Source organism: Hyperolius riggenbachi, chromosome 4, assembly GCF_040937935.1.
Source record: "Hyperolius riggenbachi isolate aHypRig1 chromosome 4, aHypRig1.pri, whole genome shotgun sequence".
NCBI classification, from domain to species: domain Eukaryota; kingdom Metazoa; phylum Chordata; class Amphibia; order Anura; family Hyperoliidae; genus Hyperolius; species Hyperolius riggenbachi.
Window position 1 is genome coordinate 377215104 of NC_090649.1, and position 22577 is coordinate 377237680.

Sequence of the window (22577 nt, forward strand, 5' to 3'; positions counted from 1 at the left end):
AGAGGGAAGGTTGACCAACCCAACCAGTTAATCGCCTATATACTGTTAGATACTGGGTACCACATATAGTACAGCACCGGTATCTCTTCATACATAGCACCAGTATATGGGTTTTTTTATTTTTATTTGGTGTGCGTTGGAAGAGGGGTAGTCTTATACGGCGAGTATATCCCAAACTCTATATTTTAACTGGAAAAGTTGGGGGGTCGTCTTATACGCCCAGTCGTCTTATACGCGGGAATACTTTATACGGTAGTTGTTTTATTGAAAGTCAAGCAGTTCAATGTCTCATGTCTAATGTCTCAATGTCTTAAATGAACGCATAGAACAAATAAACAATTGAAATGTAAAAAGAAATTATGGAATTCATTTATAAACCAAAGTGTATTCTGAACTTTAGACTCTACAAAGTAGCCACCTTTGGTAGATATGACTGCTGAACAAAATCTTGGCATTCTTTCTGCAATGGAAATAAAATATTCTTCAGAAAGTTCATCCAAACTTAATTGCAGAAGTTCCCATAAATCTGTTGCACATTTCGGTTGCTTTGCTTCCACTCTTCTGTCCAGTTCATCCGAAACCAGCTCGATGGGGTGAAAGTCTGCAGACTGAAAAATGCTGTGGCAGCTGTTTTGGTTCCGGGTGCCTCTCACTCTGTGCGAGTCAGCAACCCCGGATACAAAAACACAGCCCCAGACCATCACACTTCCTCCTCCATATTTGATAGTTGATGCCGCACATTGCAGAACCATCCTTTAGCCTACTCAACAGTGTACAAAAGTCCTTACTGATCCATCAGCCCATAACATCTTATTCCAGCCTTCAGTAGTCCAATGCAGTGTGTTATGGCCCAGGCAAGCCTCTTTTTATTAATCTGACACAGAGGAACATTGCTGACCACGTCCACTTGTTGTGTATTGGGAAGCACATGGCAGGAGGCAGTACATGTGAGACAACCTGAAACAGCTTCTTAAGCTAACATACTACAGTGTAGTGTCCGATCCGGTAGGCTGGCTGTTGCCCGGGACAGATGCGGTCCCCCATAGGCTATATGGGGAACGCATCCATCTGCCTGGGATTATTGCGGACTGCACAGAAGTGCGGTTCTCTTACTGCAACGGATCGTATGCAGCGTGACAAATGTGACCAGCTCTTATTTATAAACTAGAAGTCGTTCACTGTCCGATTAGTGATGGGTAGAGAGTGGACAAAATATGTCTGTTCTCCACTGTAGTGGGACCACAGCCTCACTCTCCTAGTTCACCAACTTGGCTCTACATTATTCTCATAGATCATTTTCAAGTCAAAACTCTATCATACTCACAGATCAGTGCAGGATGCTAATCATTGTCATGAATGCACTGGGAAGCAGTGCTAGGTCAGACAGGGTCAGGAAGGACAAAATTGACAGGTGTATAGGAATATGCCAAATCAGTGCAGTAATATTTACAAAATAAAAAAATAGATATCCGTTTTTACATAAAAAGGGTACGTCTGACATTTGTTAATGAAAGTGAGGAAAACAGCAGATTTACTTTAGTGTTTCAGTTAGCTGACGTTTGAAAAATCTTGCATATCCACAGAGTGTTGGCTTTAATATCAGCTCAGTCTCTGCTTGTTCAGCATTGCTGTATAGCATCATATCCATCTGTTTCTGTGTTTAGAGGCTTCACTGAAAATCATTGACCCGAATGCAAGTTGAAGAGACACAAGAATAAAATGACTTTTATCACCTTGCTCAGTATGTGGTTTGCGTTTAAAAGACAATTTGCCCACTGGGAGTTGAATGAGTGTTTGCAAAAAGCATCTGGCTAATATCTTTGTACACTCATTTTTGAATATTTAAATCTGAAGAATTAGAGTCAGTAGTTCAACTTGTAGGAAGGGATTGCTAGAGGCAGGATTGCTGTTACTAGTGCAGTGGGGCTGTCCATGGCCCACCAACTTTTACAAGTTGCACCGTGCTACAGAGAGGCAGACACACAATAGAGAGGTTGGCATTAGAACAGATTGGACAGACAAAGGAGATGAGACAGGAAATCACGGCACTAAAAGGTGTAAAACTGAAGATTTTAGCTTTGGTTCAATCTCTGCAGAATATTGTGGAACATAATGTTCACAGATTTGGACAAGTAATAATTGTTTGGATTTTTCTTCTATACAGATATACCTCTAAACTGGTTTTGGGTAATGACTGAAACATGTTGTATGTTACATCCTAAATGCTCCAGTTCAGCTTGTGCCATGTCATTTCTGTTGCCAACAGTGCCAGTACAAGGCCTGGCGCCACCCAAAGCAGAGATGCCAAATGTGTGCTCCCTCATTCTAAATAAGCTGTTCACTACATGAGCTGTACACACACTAGAGAAATGCATATGCATACAACGGACACACAATAGAGACACAGATACTCAGCCTCAATGTATGGTAATGGGGTGCAGCTCTCAGCCACAGTCTGGCTGTTATATAGAAGTTCCCTCTGCCAGGTCTGCTTTCACGGTGCAGGAAATTTGGGTGCCCACAGCCTCTTGGTAACTCAGGCGCCTTATAGACAGCAATTGTAAACAGCGCCTAGAGGACAATTTGGGTACCAGATAGTGCAGATGGCAGCAGAAAGTGTGGTGGAGATGGCAGGATATAAGCAATTGGATGATAGTCTGTAGGTGTAGATAAGTGTTAGGAGTAGGTAGAGGTAGGTTAGTGTCAGACCTAGATAGCAGTAGGTTAGTGTATTTAGGCTTAGATGGCTGTAGGTTAGGTAAGGTAATAATAGAATATTGATCAAGCCAGCTCTCAATAATAGATTATCAGCAGCATTGCCGGTATTCTACTTGTGGCTTCACCCGGCACCCAAATTTCCCCCGTGCCCCTTTTTATGTATGCCTGCTTTCATGCTACCATGCCTACATGCCTCATGCCTTCCCTACCTCTCCCTCTGCATGGCTCTGCATATGACTCCTCCCCCAGCCTTTGCATTGGTGCACAGGGAGGTGTAAATAAACCTAAATAGCTTGACAAATCCCATTGTAATGTGCAGCAGACATTGGAATAGAGAGGGAGTTCTTTGTAGTCTTGTTACACAAATTTTGTTTTCAGCAGTTCAAAACAGCAATGAAATCAAATCTCTATAAATGAGGACTTATACCATAAATTGCAAACCATAGTGTGTGTGAAGGATAACTGCTTACTGATTTCTGTGTTGACACTGGTTAGTACTGCACCTCGGGTGCCATATGTACAGTAGCAATCTTCAGTGGTGCAGGCCGCCAAGAAGCAGCTTCATCAAGCTAACAAATTGCTTCTACGGAAATGTCAATTATTAATAAAAAAGGAATGAGAAAGTCGACCCTTTAGACAGTCCTCCGTGCCATTCTCTCTGGATTGTATTTGTTGTCTTATTTGTTTTTGTGTTATGTGAATTAAGTAATAATAAATAGTTTTCCTGGCTTACAAGTATGAATATATCTCATGCCACAATAGCAGCAATGTAATAAAATTAAAAAACAGCATATTAGATCCCTTTATCTTTGTCTGAAATCTGGTTTTATTTTCTGTTGATGTCCAAATTCCCAATAGAAATATTTATACATATTTGTTTTTCTTAATCATACCGTTGCTTAAAGTGAAACTCTGTATTGTAATATTGTACCTGTAACAAATATGGATGTTATATTTTACAGTACTCTCCTGTTTCACATTAAAAGTCCCAGCTGTTAAATGAAACAAAGATTTTGCTGTGAGTTTTGCACCAGTTTTTTTGGGGCTCCTGTCTTCATAAATAAAGCCTGGAAATAATGCTAGACTGTTCTCAGCCAAGGCAGCTGGTCGGGGACCATCTTGTCCTGGTGGTTCACCGAGGTCACTTAATGATCCAGTATGCCTGCTTTTTAAAGAACTATTGGTAGATGAGTCCCTTGTCCCTCATCCCTGCTCCATAGAGATAGAACGTTGTTTTCTAGCGACACTTCTGTACAACATTGGTGCCTCGCAGGATCGAGTTTTATCAAGGGCGTTTCTAGCCATTTTGTCACTCCAGGCAAGAAAACCTGTGCCCCCCCCCCCACATAGCACCAACCATTATCCCCCCGTACTCCCCATCATGTCTCCTACAAATGAAATGCAGATAACACGTTCCCCACAGATCAAATGCACATAACATGTCGCCCACAGACAGGGGCGTAACTAGGCCCCACCGGGCCCCCCTGCAGAATTTCATTACGCCCCCCCCCCCCCCCCGCTCTGGGCCGTTTTGTAGGGGCTGGAGGGGTGGCAGCATGAGGGGAAAGCCTTGGCCACAGTCGGCGGGGAGAAGTGAAGTGACGTCAGCCGCTAGAGCGAGGAGTATGCGGTGGAACGCAAGGAAGAAGGTATGTATCTTGCCGCTGCTGCCAAAACTGTAACTAGCTGGAGGGGAGCACAGAGGGTAGAGCCCCGAGGTGAGGGAGAGGGGGGGAACTTCCCCTCTCCCCGCCGACTGTGGCCAAGGCTTTCCCTTCATGCTGCCACCCCTCCAGCCCCCACAAAACGGCCCCGAGCGGGCCCCAGGGGGGGGGGGGGGCCCACGGGAGCAGGGGCTGCAGGGCCTATTGTTACGCCCATGCCCACAGATCATATGCAAGTATGTTTCCTGACCCCCATAGATCAAATGCATATAACACGTCCAGAACAAGGAATGACTTAATTTCCCACATAATACTATCATGTCCACCACAGATCAAATGCAGATAAATGCAGAAGATGTTACACATGATTTTCCACATGACAAGCCTAGAGTGAAAACATCACATTGTGACGATGATCGCCATTGGACTGTAAGCTTCTCTGAGAACAGTCAGTGACATCTCTTTTCACTCTGCACAATGCTGCTAGAATAATATGGTAGGATATGGTGGCACATTACACTATGACTATGGTAGAATTGGATTGTGAGCTCCTCAGAGGACAGTCAGTGACATGACTATGTACTATGTAATGTGCTGCAGAAGATGTCAGTGCTATATAAATACATACTAATAATATGGTAGGACATTAGACTATGACTATGGTAGGAATTAGAGTGTGAGCCCCTCTGAGGACAGTCAGTGGCATGACTATGTACTTTGTAAAGTGCTACAGAAGATGTCACGGCTATTATTACTTAGTATGTATGTAGCACCAACATCTTCTGCAGCACTGTACAGAATATGCAAATATGGAGAGGAGAAAGCACTTGCACAAAATGCAGCAGGGGTGGATACTGCCACACCGGGCTTACCTGCAGCGTGCTCCAATGGTAGTCCACGATTTCAATCAGAGGAGAAGAAGGAGCTGGGCATAGATGCTAAAATACCCTTTATTGTGGCTGGGTTGACATAAAAAAGCTTACAGCAGGAGGGGGGGGGGAAGGACACGTCTGACAGCTGTTTCACAGGGACTAGCCCTGTTTCATCAGAGACTCGGATGAAGCAGGGCTAGTCCCTGCGAAACAGCTGTCAGACTTGACACCCCCCCCCCCCCCCACTGCTGTAAGCTTTATTGTTTCAACCCAGCCACAATAAAGGGTATTTTAGCAGCTATGCCCATCTCCTTCTTCTCCTCTGATTGAAACTGTTCAGAGTATATTTTCTTGACATTTAACTGCCCCTCAGAGGTGCTCACAATCCCTACCATAGTCATATGTCTATGTATGTATATATTGTGTAATGTATATATTAAGGTCTAGGGACAATTTAGGGGGAAGCGAATAAACTTTTCTGTGTTTTTGGCATGTGGGAGGAAACTGGAGTGCCCAGAGGAAACCCACACAGACACAGGGAGAACATACAAACTTTGCGTAGATGGTGCAGATGGTGCCCTGGCTAGGATATAGAGAAGGGAAGCCTCAGGATCCTATTGAGGCTTCCTTCGGGGCTCTGATGACCCCCATCGCTGGGCACGCCCCTCCAAAAGATTAGTGTTAAGGCACTGTCGCTAATCATATCGGGACCACGCACATCCTCTTCCTTCAGTGTGGTTGCATAAGCACACCTACACAGTAAGCTGGAGCCGCGGGCTTAATGCTACTACGCATGTGCGTCCCGATGTGGTGGGGGGGGGGAGCATTCAGCGACGGGGGACATCGGACCACCGAGGTGAGCCTAAAGCCTTAATAGGATCCTGAGGCTTTCCTATGTTAAGGTTAATATCTTATGCTCAGATTTATAATAGCTTGGGATCACTTTAAATTATACCTTCGTCCTTAAAAGAAACCTAAATTGAAACAAACAAAAAAAAGTTTCACTTTCTTGGGGCTTCTACCAGCCCCCTGCAGCCTTCCTGTGCCACTGCCAGCACCGTCACAGATCGAGTCTCCGGTTCCCAGCTGCCACTTAGTTTCGTTTTTGCTGTCTGGCCAGTCATTGGCCGGGCGCGTCCTCAATCGTGCTTCAGACACCAGGAGCATGCACAGAATGAGAAAATCTCATACTGCGCATGCACAGGACGCTTCCGGTGACAGGAGCATATTCGAGGAAGCACACAGCCAGGGCCGCACAGGTGCAGTGGCCATCGACTGGGCAGTCGGCAAGAACTAAACTAAGTGGCAGTGGGGAACCGCAGACTCGATCTGTGAAGGCACGGACACAGGGTGGCTGCAGGGGGCTGGTAGAAGCCCCAGGAAAGTGAAACTAATTTTGTTTTGGTTTAGGTTCCCTTTAATGAATTCTGTAATTAATGCGTAATGTGTGTGTGTGTGGGGGGAAGTGCGCACAGGCTTATCGCACCTCCCGTGGCCCGGAGTCTGTTTCCATTCATCTGTAAAAGGTTCCATTCCTAAGTAGTGGTCGGCGTAGGCGCAGTATGTCCATGCGTTTTCCTGTGGTAAGACATAGCAGGCGTGTACCCTCTGACTCAGACATACAGCATGTATGCACAGTATGTCCGCTTGAGCACCTGGTGACTATGCTCCCTGCTAACCTCTAGTCCAGTGCACGCACGCCAGCTACGTCTTCCCACGAGAAACCACGCATACTCCTGCGGACACACTGCTCCTGCGCCGACCACTACTTTGGAAGGGGACCTTTTACAGATGAATGGAAACAGACAGGCCATGGGAAGTGCGGTAAGTAGCCTATGCGCACCTACACACACAGGGTGTCGATTATAGAATTCATTAAAAATGAAGGTATCCTTTAAAAAGATGCAAAAAATTTGGACAAGATTGTGGCGCTAATGTAATTAAATTAAAAGATGGCAGCAACAAGTTAATATAGAATCCGCAAACTATACACCAAAAAACATGTAAATTAAAACTTCTGCGCCTATGCATAAAATGAATGCACTCTTTATTAAAATTAATGATTGGAAATAACAAGTCTGCACCTGGAGATAAACCAGCGGCCTCACTCCCAGTCATACACCTGATCACATTCACAAGCCCCAGGGACTTCACTCAGAGTGTTCCACTGTGGATTATCACAAGCGTGCACCCGTTTGTAAACAACTACTCTTATTGATGCGCATCAATCTAAAAAACAATGCTAAAATATATTATTCCTGAAATGGACTCCTCAGAAGTGTAGTCTTTCACTACAAGCCTTGCATTTCCATATATTGGCAAATTGTAAGTAAATATAATCCTCCGTATAATCCTTGGGTCATATCAGGTCCTCTGAAATCTGTAATAGCAAACTCACAGTTTTTAGAAGTTATTCGGCGTTGATAGTTTCCAATTACTTCAAAGGAGAGACGGAGGGGCAGATGGAACCACACAACACTCCAGATATCTACGTTATTGAGTCCGCTTGAGTCCCGGCCGGTCACTCACTGCTGGATCAATCCCGTAACAGGCTCCACATGGGCTTCCGGCTTCCGGCTTCAAGCTCTTACAAGCCTTGCTGCACACGGAGTCCGGGGGTGACGTCACCACAACCAAGAGCCAATCGCCTACGCGTTTCAGTAGGTTACGCCTACCTTCTTCAGGGCATGTTCCTATTGGTTGTGCGTCCTCTTATACTGCAACACTCCACCCACCTCTCTCCGTAATCTGTATAAAGTCTATTTCTTCAATATTTTCATCAAAATGCATAGATTTCAATATCGGAGTTGAGTCCCAACGGGACTCCACTGTTCAAAGTGTATATCCACTCGGTCTCCTTCCGTGACATTTTATCAATATAGTTGCCACCCCTCCAATCTCTCTCCACAGTCTGTATAGCATAAAATTTGAACGTTTCAAGGCTTTTTCCATGTTGCTCTTTAAAATGTTTACTCAATGGTTGTTTTACATTCCCATTCTTGATATTGTTTATATGTTCACCTATTCTAGAGAGAAGTTTCCGTTTTGTCCTACCGATATATTGTTTTTTACAACCACATTCAATAATGTAAATTACTCCAGCACTGTTACAGTTCAAATCACCCTTTATGTTGAATTGCTCATGTGTCACAAATGATTCAACTTCTAAAAACTGTGAGTTTGCTATTACAGATTTCAGAGGACCTGATATGACCCAAGGATTATACGGAGGATTATATTTACTTACAATTTGCCAATATATGGAAATGCAAGGCTTGTAGTGAAAGACTACACTTCTGAGGAGTCCATTTCAGGAATAATATATTTTAGCATTGTTTTTTAGATTGATGCGCATCAATAAGAGTAGTTGTTTACAAACGGGTGCACGCTTGTGATAATCCACAGTGGAACACTCTGAGTGAAGTCCCTGGGGCTTGTGAATGTGATCAGGTGTATGACTGGGAGTGAGGCCGCTGGTTTATCTCCAGGTGCAGACTTGTTATTTCCAATCATTAATTTTAATAAAGAGTGCATTCATTTTATGCATAGGCGCAGAAGTTTTAATTTACATCCTTTAAAAAGACACTGAGACAGGGAGACTGGGGCTAAGATTCAGCAGCTGCAGCATCACCTCAGACAGCATGATTGCTTGCTGCTGACATCATCATCAGTGGTGCTGCTGCTGCATCACTAAAACTCAGCCTCACAAACTCTGTCCCGCACAGCTTGCCCACCTTAATGACAGCTTCTCCCTCCCTTCCCCCACCCCCACCTCAGTAAGCAATGAACAATGCTTACTTTAAGTAAGTTACTTAGGATCAGATTTGGGCTCTGGGTTTACCTTATTTCTCTAGCCTGGTCTAGCTGCTCAGCGGCTGCCTGTGTGGCACTCTGAGCCACACAAAACTGCGTGTTTTGGGGAAATGCAGGGCCAGCCAAGGGGCACAGCGGGGTGCTTGCACAGTCTCCTCTCTCTCTCACTACAGCCGGCGGTGACGTCACCCACATGTTTGACAGGCGGGGGGCAGAGTTAGAGGCGGCACTGCACGAGGTAAACAAAGTACCCGTGCGGCAGCTTGCTGTGCCTGCGATAGAGGAGAGGGGGCGGCCCGGCAGGAGGCACTGCATGCATAGAGGCGCGGCAGCCGGCGGAACACATGGATGGGGATGGGAAAGTAAGTTAAAACAACTGTAGCAGTAGCGGCCGCAGCGATTGGTCCCCCGTGTTGCGCTCACCCCTCCTCCAGAGCTCCAGGCCACCGCCTTTACTTGCCTTGTGGGTGAAATGCCGCTGAGTTTAATCCTGGTGAGCAACACAAATTTTGAGCAAATTGTGCAAAATCTCCAATGAGCCATAGCAAAGCCTAGCGCCTCTACAATGGCTCATTGGAGATTTTGCTCTCTTTCTTTGCCTGAAAAAGCAGGAACCTAGTCCCAAGAAACACGTTGCATTCTATGAGAGTGTTGTTCATTAGGACCATTGAAATTACAGTTCCTAACCTCACCATTGATTGAGTTTTTTACCTGAAAGGAGGAGTGCCTGTGAACCATGTACACAATCATACCACCTTATGTGGAGGGAATATCCCTTTCTCGTTTTAGTCATTGCAAAGAGAAACTTTTACCTTAGTGGGGTTGGGCTTGTTTCCCCATCAGCCTACAGTTGCGCAACAGATATGTGAGTATAATCATTGATATCATCGTAAGGCCTGTGTCATAAACTTACCACACTATATTGGCTCTTGGTTTCCTCCCGTGTTCCCGTCTGCCTTTTTTTTCCTTCTCTTCGTTTTAGTACAAAATAGAGTTAGTGTGGATTTGTTACAAAGAAAAGATGGATTCAGTTTGCGGTGATGAAATGTTGGTTTGGGTTTGCTGAGATCCAAAGTTGGTGTGAGTTAAAGGGAATTTTATGCCTGAAAAAACAGTTTAACTTACCAGGGGCATCATGCCACCCCCTGCAGACATGCTGTGCCCGCGCCATCCTTCCACGATCCTCTCGTCAGCTGCATCAGCTGTATGCGCGGCCCCAGGTCATGCACCTGACTTATCATGCTCCCGTGCATGGCAGCGTTCTGCACATGCGCAGTAAGGAAAAATTGCTACTGCGCATGTGTAATCAGGAAGCCCATGGCCTGGGGTCGTGCTTGCACAGTAGCCGGCGATTGGTCTCGACCAGCTAGCTTTGAGGGGGTCAATACTGCTGAGTGGAGGGTCGTGGTAGGACGGCATGGACACAGGATGACTGCGGGGTGCTGCAAGAACAAGTTAAACTGCTTTTTTTCAGGCTTAAGAAAATTGTAATTGCAATTGTGGTATATTGTTACTACTATACTAGTGGCTTCTGGCCCAGGACCCACCGATGCTTCTTGATGCACGAAGGAATTTTTTTTATCATACTGTATTACTGTCCAAATTAACCCTGGGTGTAGCACAGTTATCTTAAAGGCCTAAAGTCATATAACTTCACACACATGCAGACAATAGGCTTGATTCACAAAGCCATGATAACTTTTATCACAGTCGCACTGGCGTTTTGTAATGTTTTTTGCGCACAAATGCGTGGCCGTTTTTTGCGCGAAAATTAGTATTTTCGTGCGAAAACGGGCGCGATTTTGCGCGAAAAAGTTACATGCACTATAACGCTAGTGCGATCGTGATAAGATTTATCACGGCTTTGTGAACCAAGCCCTATGCGTCAGCTGTGACCACTGCAACAAAGCAAAAATCAACAAAATGATTGTCAACAAAGAAAAATCAGTGAGAAGCTAAGCAAAAACAAAACAGCTCTGCTTTATTTAAAGTGGGATTAAACTCTGGCATAATATTCAGTATAAACATGTTTTCCTACTTTTTATTACCCATACAGTTATCATATTTGCTTTTGTGCGCAAGTGTTTGCTTTGTGCATACATTGTCAGTTTACCCAAGTTCCGAAGCACAGTTTGAAAAATTGCCATAGTAATTTATTGCATAGCTGCTGTATTTATATATTACTATGTATCCAGTGAGAATGTGTCTTCTCCTGTGTACACTTTTGGATTGTATTCAGCTGAGACACTGCTAGCAGTGTTTATATATCTTGTTTGTTTTCTTTTCTTATCAGCTACTAGTAATCACTTCAAGTTCGGCAACAGCGCTAAGCTTCCAAATGAAGAAAAAAATTCTGTGTTTAACTGTTTGAATGCTGTTCTGCTACCATTGTTTTTTTCTGGTAGTACCTTTTCTGCTGTAAAGAATCTTTTAGTGCAAAGAAAAAAATGTTTCATACCAGTTTAATAATACATTAAGTCCTTGCAGGGCATATTATACAGATAGTCTTGTCTTTGCTATTCTGTCTAATTAGTCAAATAAAAATAACATGGATAGTAGCACAGGCTTTGTATCGTGAGTAATTTTGTTGCTGTTTATGCTCAGCAAGATCTTGCTACAGCTTGCAGTAGGTAAATTCTGGCACAGGAGAGGAATCTAAATGTCCTATGTCTGAAAATCGCAATGTTACCAGTCCCACATGGCCCATGCACAGATTTATAGCCTATTGGTTAACAAGCCATGTGATACCACCAAATATGTTCCTCTTTGCCCTACAGAGATCAAAAGATAAACATGTAAGATGGTCTCCATAAATGCAGTTTATGGACAAATTAGTAATAGTTATACTCAAGAAACCATTAAATCATCAGGAAGTCAGACATAAAAAGCGGTGTCTCACTGTGACTTGGATGGGTTAGGAAAACAGATAGGGATGTCAGTACAGCTGCTGTCTCTCTCTCTCTCTCTCTCTCTCTCTCTCTCTCTCTTGCTCTCTCTCGCTCTCTCTCTCTCTCTCTCTGTATATATATATATATATATATATATATATATATATATATATATATATATATATACAGTATATGTGTATATATATATATATATATATATATAAAAACATATTTTTTACCCCTCAAAGATAACCTGAAGTGAGACGATTATGTAGGTTACCATAGGTTTCCTGTAAAAAAGTCAGGAATGGCATCATCCCATTTGCTGATATTATTAAAGGAAAATTATGCTGGTTGAATAAAGAGAAGAGTGCATAGAGAGGCCATAAATATCAAAAGGGAGGCTGTCTAATTTAGCGCAGAGACCTCTGATTTAACAGAACCAATATCACCAATGCCAATTGCTTCTCCAGTCCTACTCACAGAGCCATATCAATGAATAATTTCCACTGATAAAGGCCAACCTAGCCTGAAACAGTTATCAATATGTTGCATTATATGGTTATGCAGAATGAATGCACTATAGCAGTGATCTGCAAACTTGGCTATCCAGCTGTTAAGGAACTACAAGTCCCACAATGCATTTGCCTTCATAAATCATGACTGTGGCTGTCAGACTCCTGCAATGCATTGTGGGACTTGTCGTCCCTTAACAGCTGGAGAGCCAAGTTTGCAGATCACTGCACTGTAGGCATACTAGTCACCACATCCAGTGGCGCTGGATGTGTGTCTGGATTTTCAGGGACCTAAAAATAATTATTTACATGTTCACTCTCTAAGCAGAAGTAATGTATTATGAGAAATAGCTTCTTGTTCACGTAAAGCTGAATATTTGCAAATATCTTCTGTTTTAACGAGGCAAAATTACATGTAGCATTCTTTCTCAATTGAAATAACTGTTATTATTCTACTTACAATGTAACATGAGGTTAAGTAAAATAACAGAGGAGGAAAATCTTTTCCTGTATTATAAATTGGCCACCCACCTTCATTGTAATAGAGTGAATGCTGCTGGCACAGACCATACAGACAAAAGTGGAGTTAGTTTAAGTATGCTGTTACTACACTTATATGGGTGGCAAAAAGCAGAGAGATTGCATATAAGGGACAAATGGAGCTTGTTTGCCCCTTGTACAGCCTTTCATGAATTTGTCCTGATATGTGTCATCACTGTTCTTCACTGTGTAGCTGCAGTAAGTCACTTATATGGACTCTTGATAGAGAAACCGTGAGGCCATCCCCTCAGAAGGGACCCTAACCTCTAGTTAAAATGATCTGTAAACATATGTATGAACCTGGGAGCAGCTAGGCATAAATGTGTAACTTACATTTTAGTAGACAGCAATGAGAGAAGCAAGGAGAGAAGCCAGCACATCCTATCACAGGTCACCTGGACAATAATTGTATTCAAGCTTGCATGTCAATTTCCAGTTCCATTAGAAATTAGGGTCATTAATGTATATGAATTGCACCTGATTTGAATGCAATGTATGTAGTTAGCCTATTAGAAGTGCTGCATATATGAGTTGTTAGTCATTCAGATGCGACCTGTTAAAGCATAGTTCCCCAACCCTGTCCCCAAGGCCCACCAACAGTACATGTTTTGCAGGAAACCACACACAATCACAGGTGGGGTAATTAGTGTTGTAGCAGAGCTGATTAACCACCTCCCCTCCCCCGGGATGAGTAATTACGTTTCTGCAAAACGCTGTATCTCCGTGCAGGGACATAGCTACTACGTCCCTCCCTGCCGCGTGCTCCCGCTCGCCTTCCCTCGCTCGTTACTGCCGCTGATCGTTAGCCGGGGGATCAATGAATGGGAACACTGTTCCCATTCATTGATCTCAGTCCCCGTGTGAATGAATGCCGCTGTCTCATAGACGGAGCCTTCATTCACAAAACCTGATCCTTACACATCCACGCATTGCTTTCTGTTTGCGTAGTAATACCATGCATACGGAAGTTATCCATGTAACTACAGTAAAGGCTTTACTGCTTTGCATCTTTATTTAAATCATAGGTAATAAATATTGTTTATAGGTAATAATCGTAAAAGAAAACAATTAACATAGTTTTGAAGTCCAAATTGTGTGGACCACTCTTTCATCCTGTGCAATACTCTGCAAATGGGAGCATGGGGACTAACATGGTAGGGCATGTGGAATTATTGTAATGCCATTACATAGCTGTCTTTCTTAGTTTTATACAGCTGAATCTAAGACTGCCAAATTTGTTTTGACACTACAGCAGGAAGCGTTGTTGAGCTTATGTGGAAATGATGGCATTTAACTACTTGTTGGACAAAGCTTTCTTCTATATTCGTGAAGATATGGGGCTTGATTCACAAAAGAGCGCTAACTGATAGCACGGCCGTTTTTGCGTGCATTTTCTCGTTTTTTGTGCGATCGCAAATTTTTGCACGCAATTACGTGTTTTCACGCCCAAGCGCAAATGTTCGCAGGCAAACGATATTGGTTTAGCGTGAAAATTCACGTTTGCGCGCAACACCATTATCGTTACGCACGAAAATTTGCGATCGCGCTAAACGCGAAACTTCGCGTGGAAATGGCCGTGCTATCAGTTAGCACTCTTTTGTGAATCAAGCCCATGATATCCAGAGCTGCCAATCAATTATTATCCTTGAGATACCATAGCTTCAGCTAGAATCATGTAGTTGTTTCTCTCATTTGACAGGTTAGGTTTAGCAAGTTAGCATTGTGATTACTTTGTGTCTGACATTAGTAATTTTTTCGCCATGCTTAAAGGCAACATTTTTAGATTAAAATGTACAGAAAACTGCAGAATGGGGGTATACCACATTCAGCTACAACTTAAGCAGGGCTCTTGGAATCCCATGCAAAAAGTTTTCCTATCTTGTAAACTGGAATTAGTCAAAACATGGTAAATCTAGAGACACATCAAAAGTGTTAAAAACTTAACCTTAAAAGTTAACCTTGCATTTGGGAGCGTGTGTACTGTTGAAAGTCCATTGCATGCATTTCTTTTTAAGGACAACTATAACGAGAGGAATATGGAGGCCAACATATTTATTTTCTTTTAAAGAGACACTGAAGCGAAAAAAAAACTATGATATTATGATTTGTATGTGTAGTACAGCTAAGAAATAAAACATTAAGATCAGATACATCAGTCTAATTGTTTCCAGTACAGGAAGAGTTAAGAAACTCCAGTTGTTATCTCTATACAAAAAAGCCATTTTCTCTACGACTTTCAAAGTCGTGGAGAGGGCTGTTTTCTGACTTTTATTATCTCAACTGTTAGTTAACTATTTACTTTTCCTCTGGCAGAGGAGAGGTTATTAGTTCACAGACTGCTCTGAAAGAATCATTTTGAATGCTGAGTGTTGTGTAATCTGCACATATTAGAGAATGATGCAATGTTAGAAAAAACACTGTATACCTGAAAATAAAAATATGAGAACATTTTCTTTGCTGCTAATCTTCTAGTAATTATTCATAGTACACAACCAATTCATTATATCATATATATTTTTTCGCTTCAGTGTCTCTTTAAGCAATACCAGTTGCCTGGCTTTCCTTCTGATCCTCTGCCTCTAATACTTTTAGCCATAGACCCTCAACAAGCATATGCAGATCAGATGTTTCTGACATTATTGTCAGATCTGACAAGATTAGTTGTATGCTTGTTACAAGTGTGTGATTCAGAATCTACTGCAGCCAAAGAGATGAGCTGGACTGCCAGGTAACTCGTATTGTTTAAAGGAAATAAATATGGCAGCCTCCATATTCTTCTCATTACAGTTGTCCTCTAAGCATTATTCCAGTGTCTGGCTGTTGTGTTGATCTTCTGCCCGTAATACTTTGAATAACCATCCCAGGATGGTTTGAATCTGCTGGATGCATGCTTGTTGCAATGTGTCAGTATGTCAAACCAGGCATTACTTATTAAAAGGCAATATTACTCTCACTGAAACTGAACCTAAACTGACCTAAAGAAAAGCCCCCTGCAGGTGTCCTGTGCCCACGCCGGGACAAAGCAAACCTCCGGTCCCCTGCAGGCAGCCAGTTTTGTTTTCAGCCAATGCGCCTGCACGGCCCTTGATTGCGCTCCCATCTCCGTGGCTGTCCTGCGCATGCACAGGAAGGACACAGAGAGGTACACAATAATGTGACATGCATTGTTTTTTTATACAAAGCTTCATGTTTAAATTTCAGCTGCACTTTTTCCACTGTTGCTGACACCTCGACATCTAATTTCCTCTATTATCTCAGACCTATCAGCTATATTTAATTACATCAAATTAAAAAATGAGTCTCCAGCAGAAGCCATTATTACACTGAAACAGCTCGGGCTTCTTTTCAGCTAACAAATGTCTTTATTCTCATTAGTGGATTAATGCGAACAGCAATACAGCTGACAAGTAGGAGCCTTATTTTTATTATCTGACTTGTGTTTCCCTGTTCAACAACCACAGCTTGAACTGTTTAACTTTATTCCATGATTTCATTATTGCAACTTTAAGATTACTGCAACACATGAAACTATTAATGGATGATGAACAACACACTTGTAATGCATAATTTATTGTCATGTAGGGAGTTACCCTTGGAAAACATTCAGTTTAATGGGAGATGGTGCCCTTTAAAAATAGGTAGTATGTATTTTCAGCCAGTTCTGATCTTTGTATGCCCTGAGTAATAGATAACTAACTAACTTTACTCAGGGCCTCCTGGGTTTAGTAACATGGTCTGTAATACTAACTGTAGGCATGTAACATTAAGGCGGGGTTCACTCTTATCGAAATTTGAATGCAAATAGCAAAGGTGCGAAAATGCATTTGCTGCACATCTAATGAAAGTCAATGGAGAATTGCACTTTTGCTAAAATTTGCTAAACTGCATGTACGTTTTGCATGTGCAAAAAAAAAACGTACATCTTGCAGCATAAATTTACACAACACAGGCTAATCCCATTGACTTCCATTTGCTGTGGTACAAAACAATGCGTGTGAAAATTTGCATACAAAAATTAAAAAGTGAAAAAACGTTCAGGTTTTCACAATAAGTGTGAACTCTGCCTTAGGCTTTAGCTTGCACTAGCAATCTTTAGCTATACAAGATCTATATTCAATTCCAATAATGTAATGTAGTTCAAGTCTTCATTACAAAGTAACATAAAACTGATTCAACTCATGTGGAGTCTTGAAAGAATACCAGGTTGTGTAAATAAATGAACAGTTTTCACTATAAAAATAAACTTTACATACATCAAGTTTAGTTCTATCAAAATGAACATTTTTAAAGTATGTTTTCTTCTTCAAAACTTAAACATTCAAAGAAATATTATTGTTGTCTAGTCTCATCACAGTTTAAGTGCCTTCCATAGAAAGCATTAATTATATGTGCCATAATTTATTTATACTATACGTCTTTATATAAAATAATGCACTTATTGCTTGCATTTGGTATAGTGTCAGTGTACATTTAACCTACTGTACGTTGTAAAAAATAATAGGGTTTTGTTTTCTTTCCATTTGAGTACATTATCTCTTAGGCTACGTTTCCACTAGCCACGCGGCTGTGAGATGTGCGACCGCACTTCCCCAGAAGTCGTGCAATGCACGGTAATGGGATTCGCCGCCTCCCGCACAGAAATGGATGACAATGTTGGACAAATCAGTAGGGCAAGTGATTCGGCCCGCGGCGCCATTATTTCCTATGGCAGAGTTTCCCCGTGCAATTTGCTTGCAGGGAAACTCTGTGAATTTGGCCCAGTTTTTGCGCTAGTGGAAACGGGCCCTTACAGTGAATGTTTTTTTATTATTATTATTATTATCATTCACCTGTAGTGCTGCAGCTTACCTGTTAGGGCCCGTCTCCACTAGCATTGTGGATGCGAGGCAATCGCTGCACTGCCTCGTGTCCCCCCGCAGGTACTTCTGGTTGTCTTCCATACAACCGGATGCAGCATCATGTGGCTTCCCATCAGCGGCTATGGGGAATTGGATGCGTGCTGCAGAAAACTGCAGCATGCTATCCATAAATTCCTCCATGTCGCATCGTGCCGGATCGCGTATGTCAATTCGCGTCAATAGAAACTACACCGCCGTGAATTGGTTGCAGTTTCTTTGGGTTGTGATGCGGTGTGGTTTCCGCATAGCAAAGCATCTAGTGGAAACAGGCCCTAAAGGCCTTTGGTTAAATAAAGAAGTTGCACAGCTCTATAATATAAAATCCCAATTGTTATATAAGAACTACATAGTAGACACCCTTCCCCCCCCAAAAAAAAACAAAAAAAACAAACAACGGTAATGAAAAATGTAAAACCTAATAATTAAAAATAAAATGAATTAGGGGAAAAATAAGTGTTGGATTGTAATATGTTGCCCTAAAATACAGGGTGTCCCTTCCCCTAACACATTGGGCTAAGGCTAGGTTAATGCGGGAGACTAAAATAGTCCATTTCATGGAACGAACCACAACGGACCAATGGACACGCCAACAGTTAAGAATAGGATCCATTCAGACTTGTGCCAGCATGTTGGTTCTGTCCATTGCCCATTGCAGTGATGGAATGCAAAGTCCTGACCTGCACGATCCTTTCTGACACTGTATGTAAGTCTGACATATGAAAGATAGCATGCTATTATAGCAGGTCCAATGCAACTGACACAGCAGAACTACGGTGAACAAGGGGTCCGTACTGTGGACGGAGACAGTGGATCCAATGTCCACGGGATGATCCCATCATAGTGTAAACTCAGCCTAATGGCCTGATATTGAGAACTCCACCTATTCATCTGTTCCATATTCAAACATTTCCCATGAACATACTGGATTAAGCTCTAAATGTTTACATTATATATAAAAGAAGACAAAAACACTCTGCCAGGTAATGCAAGGATGTAAAAACCAAAGAAAAAAAAAAGTCAAAGATAAGTACTTGCTTGTCTGACACATGAAAGATAGCATGCTCTTATAGCAGGTCCAATGCAACGGACACAGCAGAACTGCAGAGAACAAGGGGTTCGTACTGTGGATGGGGACAGTGGATCCAATGCCACCTTCCACAGGATAATCCCATTATAGTGTGAACTTAGCCTAATGGACTGATATTGAGAACTCCACCTATTCATCTGTTCCATATTAACCACTTAAGGACCAGCTTCGCATATCTATCCCCCGCAAAACTTCACTTCAGGCTCAGGGGCGTAGATATGCACATTGTTTACTTACCGCAGCCGCTCACAATAGCTTTGTGTCTCCAGTCCGCATTTGCCTCAATCCTATCCCTCTGTGATCGAGGAATGGATAACAGCTGTTTTCATCTCTGATCACTGTGTCTGCTATTAGTCAGAGCTTCCGGCAGCTCTGATTAAAAAAAAAATCCTACAGAAACAAGGGTAAACACTTAGTTCCATGTTATATTCATTCAACACAGAGCTCAGTGTAGCACCATCTTGTGGCCAAAAAGTAAAAATACATCCCAATATACTGTAATACACTAATCCATAGGACAATTAAATATTTTTATTATTTTTAACCCCTTCCTCCCCCACCCCACAGTTACCAAAATAAAACACTTGTAAAAAAAAATATAAAATAAAAAAATATATATAAATAGTTACCTTAGGAACTTTTTAATTATGTATGTCATTGGGGGAATATTACTGTGGCTTTTGTAAATAAAGGCTTGTAACTATTATTATAATATCAAAAAACACTAAATGGAAAAAAGACACCTTTGTTTCCAAATAAAATATTATCACCATACATTGTGCTAGGGACACAATTTAAATATTGTAATAACCGGGACAAATGGGCAAATAAAATGTGTCTGTTTCATCATCAATAGCACATTCAAGTACAATGGCTGAAAACTGAGAAATGGTGAATTTTTTTCATTTTTTTCTTCTTCTGCCCTGCAAAATGCATATAAATAAAATAAGTCTTAGCAAAAAGTACTGCCCAAATAAAGCCTATTTTGTCCCGCAAAAAAATGATATATAGATCATTTCTGTGTGATAAGTAGCAATAAAGTTATTGTCGCGTGAATAGGAGAAGCATGATGTGAAAATTGCTCTGGTCCTGAAGGGGAAAAAACCTGTGGTCCTGAAGTGGATATAACATTTCCCGTGAACATACTATATTAGGCTCCAAATGTTTACATTATATATTAGAGAAGACATAAACACTCTGCTACTTAATGCAAGGCTGTACATACAAAAGAAAAAAAAAGTCAAAGATAAGTACTTGCTTGCTGCTAAAGACATTGAGGAATGAGGTAGAGCAGGTGAGCAAAGTGATGTACCAAACTCTTATCTTAGATATTGTCTTCCAATTAAACATACTGTACATGCTTGTATTTAAATGCAGACTGTTTTATTTCAAGGTTTGGAAGTGAAGTCCGTATGCTTATTTAAAGGGTACTAAGCATCCTTTTTCCCTTGAATTTCTGCTGGTTCCTAATAGCTATAGGAGCTGTCATGTTCCCCCCTCCCCTTCTAGTTGTCCTTATTTACAGAATTCACAGATACCTTTAAACCTTCCCTCTGGATAAACTCTTTGAAGCAGTTGTATTAATTACTCACCCCCCCCCCCACCTTGGTTGATGAAATGTATTGTTTACTTTTGTGCCATAAAATAATTACATTAGTCCTTAGCTGCCTGAAACTACTGTGGTCCGGCAGGCCGGCTGAAGTAGGCTAATAAAACCTCTGCTAAACTTTTTTTTTTTAAACCAAAAGAAGTTTATTTAGAAAAACAGTTTAAAAGTGTGTACAGGCATTACACTTAACAAAGCGGCATAGAAAATAGTATACTAAGGGTTACAAATAACATCATAACATAGTAGATACCCAGGGGTTGGACAAAATAATGGAAACACCTAACATTTTGGCATCATAATCTTTGAACATGTTTTAAGCAATCAAAACTTGACATATGTTACATTTTTTTTTGTTTATTATTTTTGCTATTTGATATGTTTAATTAAAATAATGTTTTGTTGCAGATATTTAAACCAAAGTTGGTTATAATTTATAAAAATGGCAGATCTCTCAGACTTTCAAAGAGGCCAAATTGTTGGTGCTTGTATGGCAGGCACAACTGTAACAGAAACTGCCCAAATGCTTGACATTTCAAGAGGTACTGTCTCAAAAGTAATGACTGCCTTTGAAAGAGAAGGAAAAATTTCCTCAGCAAAGCACAGTTGTGTCCAAAAGTCATAGTTGTCTGAGAGAGACCGTCGGACTCTAAATCGAATTGTTAGAAAAGCTTGCAAGACCACGGCTCCTAAAATCACTGCAGAGCTGAATGAACACCTACAGAACCCAGTTTCCACAAAAACTGTTCGTTGGTAGCTGCACAAATCTGGATTCCACGGAAGAACTGCAATTAGAAAACCTCTGCTCTAAAGACAAATGTTTCAAAGCGTTTAGAGTGGTGTAGAAACCACCATAATTGGTCTCTCGAGCAGTGGAAAAATGTGATTTTCTCTGACGAATCATCGTTTACCTTATTTCCGACCTCCGGCCGAGTGTACGTTTGGAGACAGCCGAAAGAAGCATTTCATCCAGACTGCCTTCTCCCAACCATAAAACATGGTGGGGGTTCTGTGATGATCTGGGGTGCTATTTCTTGGAAATCCGCCGGGCCAATGATTTCCCTTCATGCAAGAATTAACAGCCGATACTATTTAGGAATTTTGGGCAACCAAGTTCATCCTATGGTTCAAGAACTGTTTCCGGAGGGAAATGCTATTGTAACAAATATAGCGGCAGCTGCGGCGAACAGCACCGCCGCAGCTGCCTCCGTGTCTCCACCCGCCCCCCCGGCATCTGGGTCGCCGAGGACGGATGTAACCTGGGGGGCGACAACTGCGGAGAACAGCACCACCGCCGCAGCTGCCCCCGTGCTCCTGCCGTCCCTCCGGCGTCTAGGACACCGAGGACGGGGCTTTTTTTTGCCCATAAGGTCGCTGTCTCGCGCGGGCGCGCGCACAGACAGGACCTTTATGCTAGGAAAAGAGGCGTCAGCTGACCTGCTGGTCGGCTGACGTCAGAGGAGACTCACGGCGCCCCGGATTGGCTGATTGCGGGGGGCGTGCCTGTGAGGTCTCCTCTGCTTCTTAAGCCTTCGGGCTTCAGTCCTTCCTCGTCTGCTGTCGTGAATACTTTAGTGTTAGTGCTCAGACCTTAGACTAGATCCCAGGTGTTGAAACCAAGGACTTCACACCTAGACTAGGATATTGCTATATTGTTATTGATTATTTGTGTATGATTCTGGCTATACTCTGACCTTGCATCTGCTCATTCATTCTGTACTTCTGCCTATCTGACTTGTTGCTGAACCTCTGCCTGTTTACCCGTTTCCTTTGCCTCACGATTCTGTTTCGATACTAACCTCTCTGTTGCCGAACTTAGCCTGTCTGACCACTCTGTCCTCACCAGTGGGCCTAGCCTCTGGTGAGGGATTTCTAGTATAGAATCACCTGCTCCTCAGGTGATCATTAGTTGCAGTACTGTTTGTAACTCCTGCTCCTCAGGGGTTCACTAGCCTGCAGTACAGTCTTGATCACCT

The 22577-nt window shown here is 42.2% G+C and overlaps 1 protein-coding gene and 1 long non-coding RNA gene across 5 annotated transcripts in view; one reads left to right on the forward strand and one right to left on the reverse strand.

Moving 5' to 3' along the window:
• Positions 1-19343, reverse strand: part of LOC137504092 (uncharacterized) — a 55223-nt gene extending 35880 nt beyond the window's left edge. Inside the window, exon 1 of the long non-coding RNA XR_011019416.1 lies at positions 19233-19343. This is a non-coding gene — a long non-coding RNA (uncharacterized lncRNA). The remainder of the gene's footprint in view (positions 1-19232) is intronic.
• Positions 1-22577, forward strand: part of KIF26B (kinesin family member 26B) — a 568793-nt gene that overhangs the window by 302570 nt on the left and 243646 nt on the right. The window lies entirely within an intron of this gene.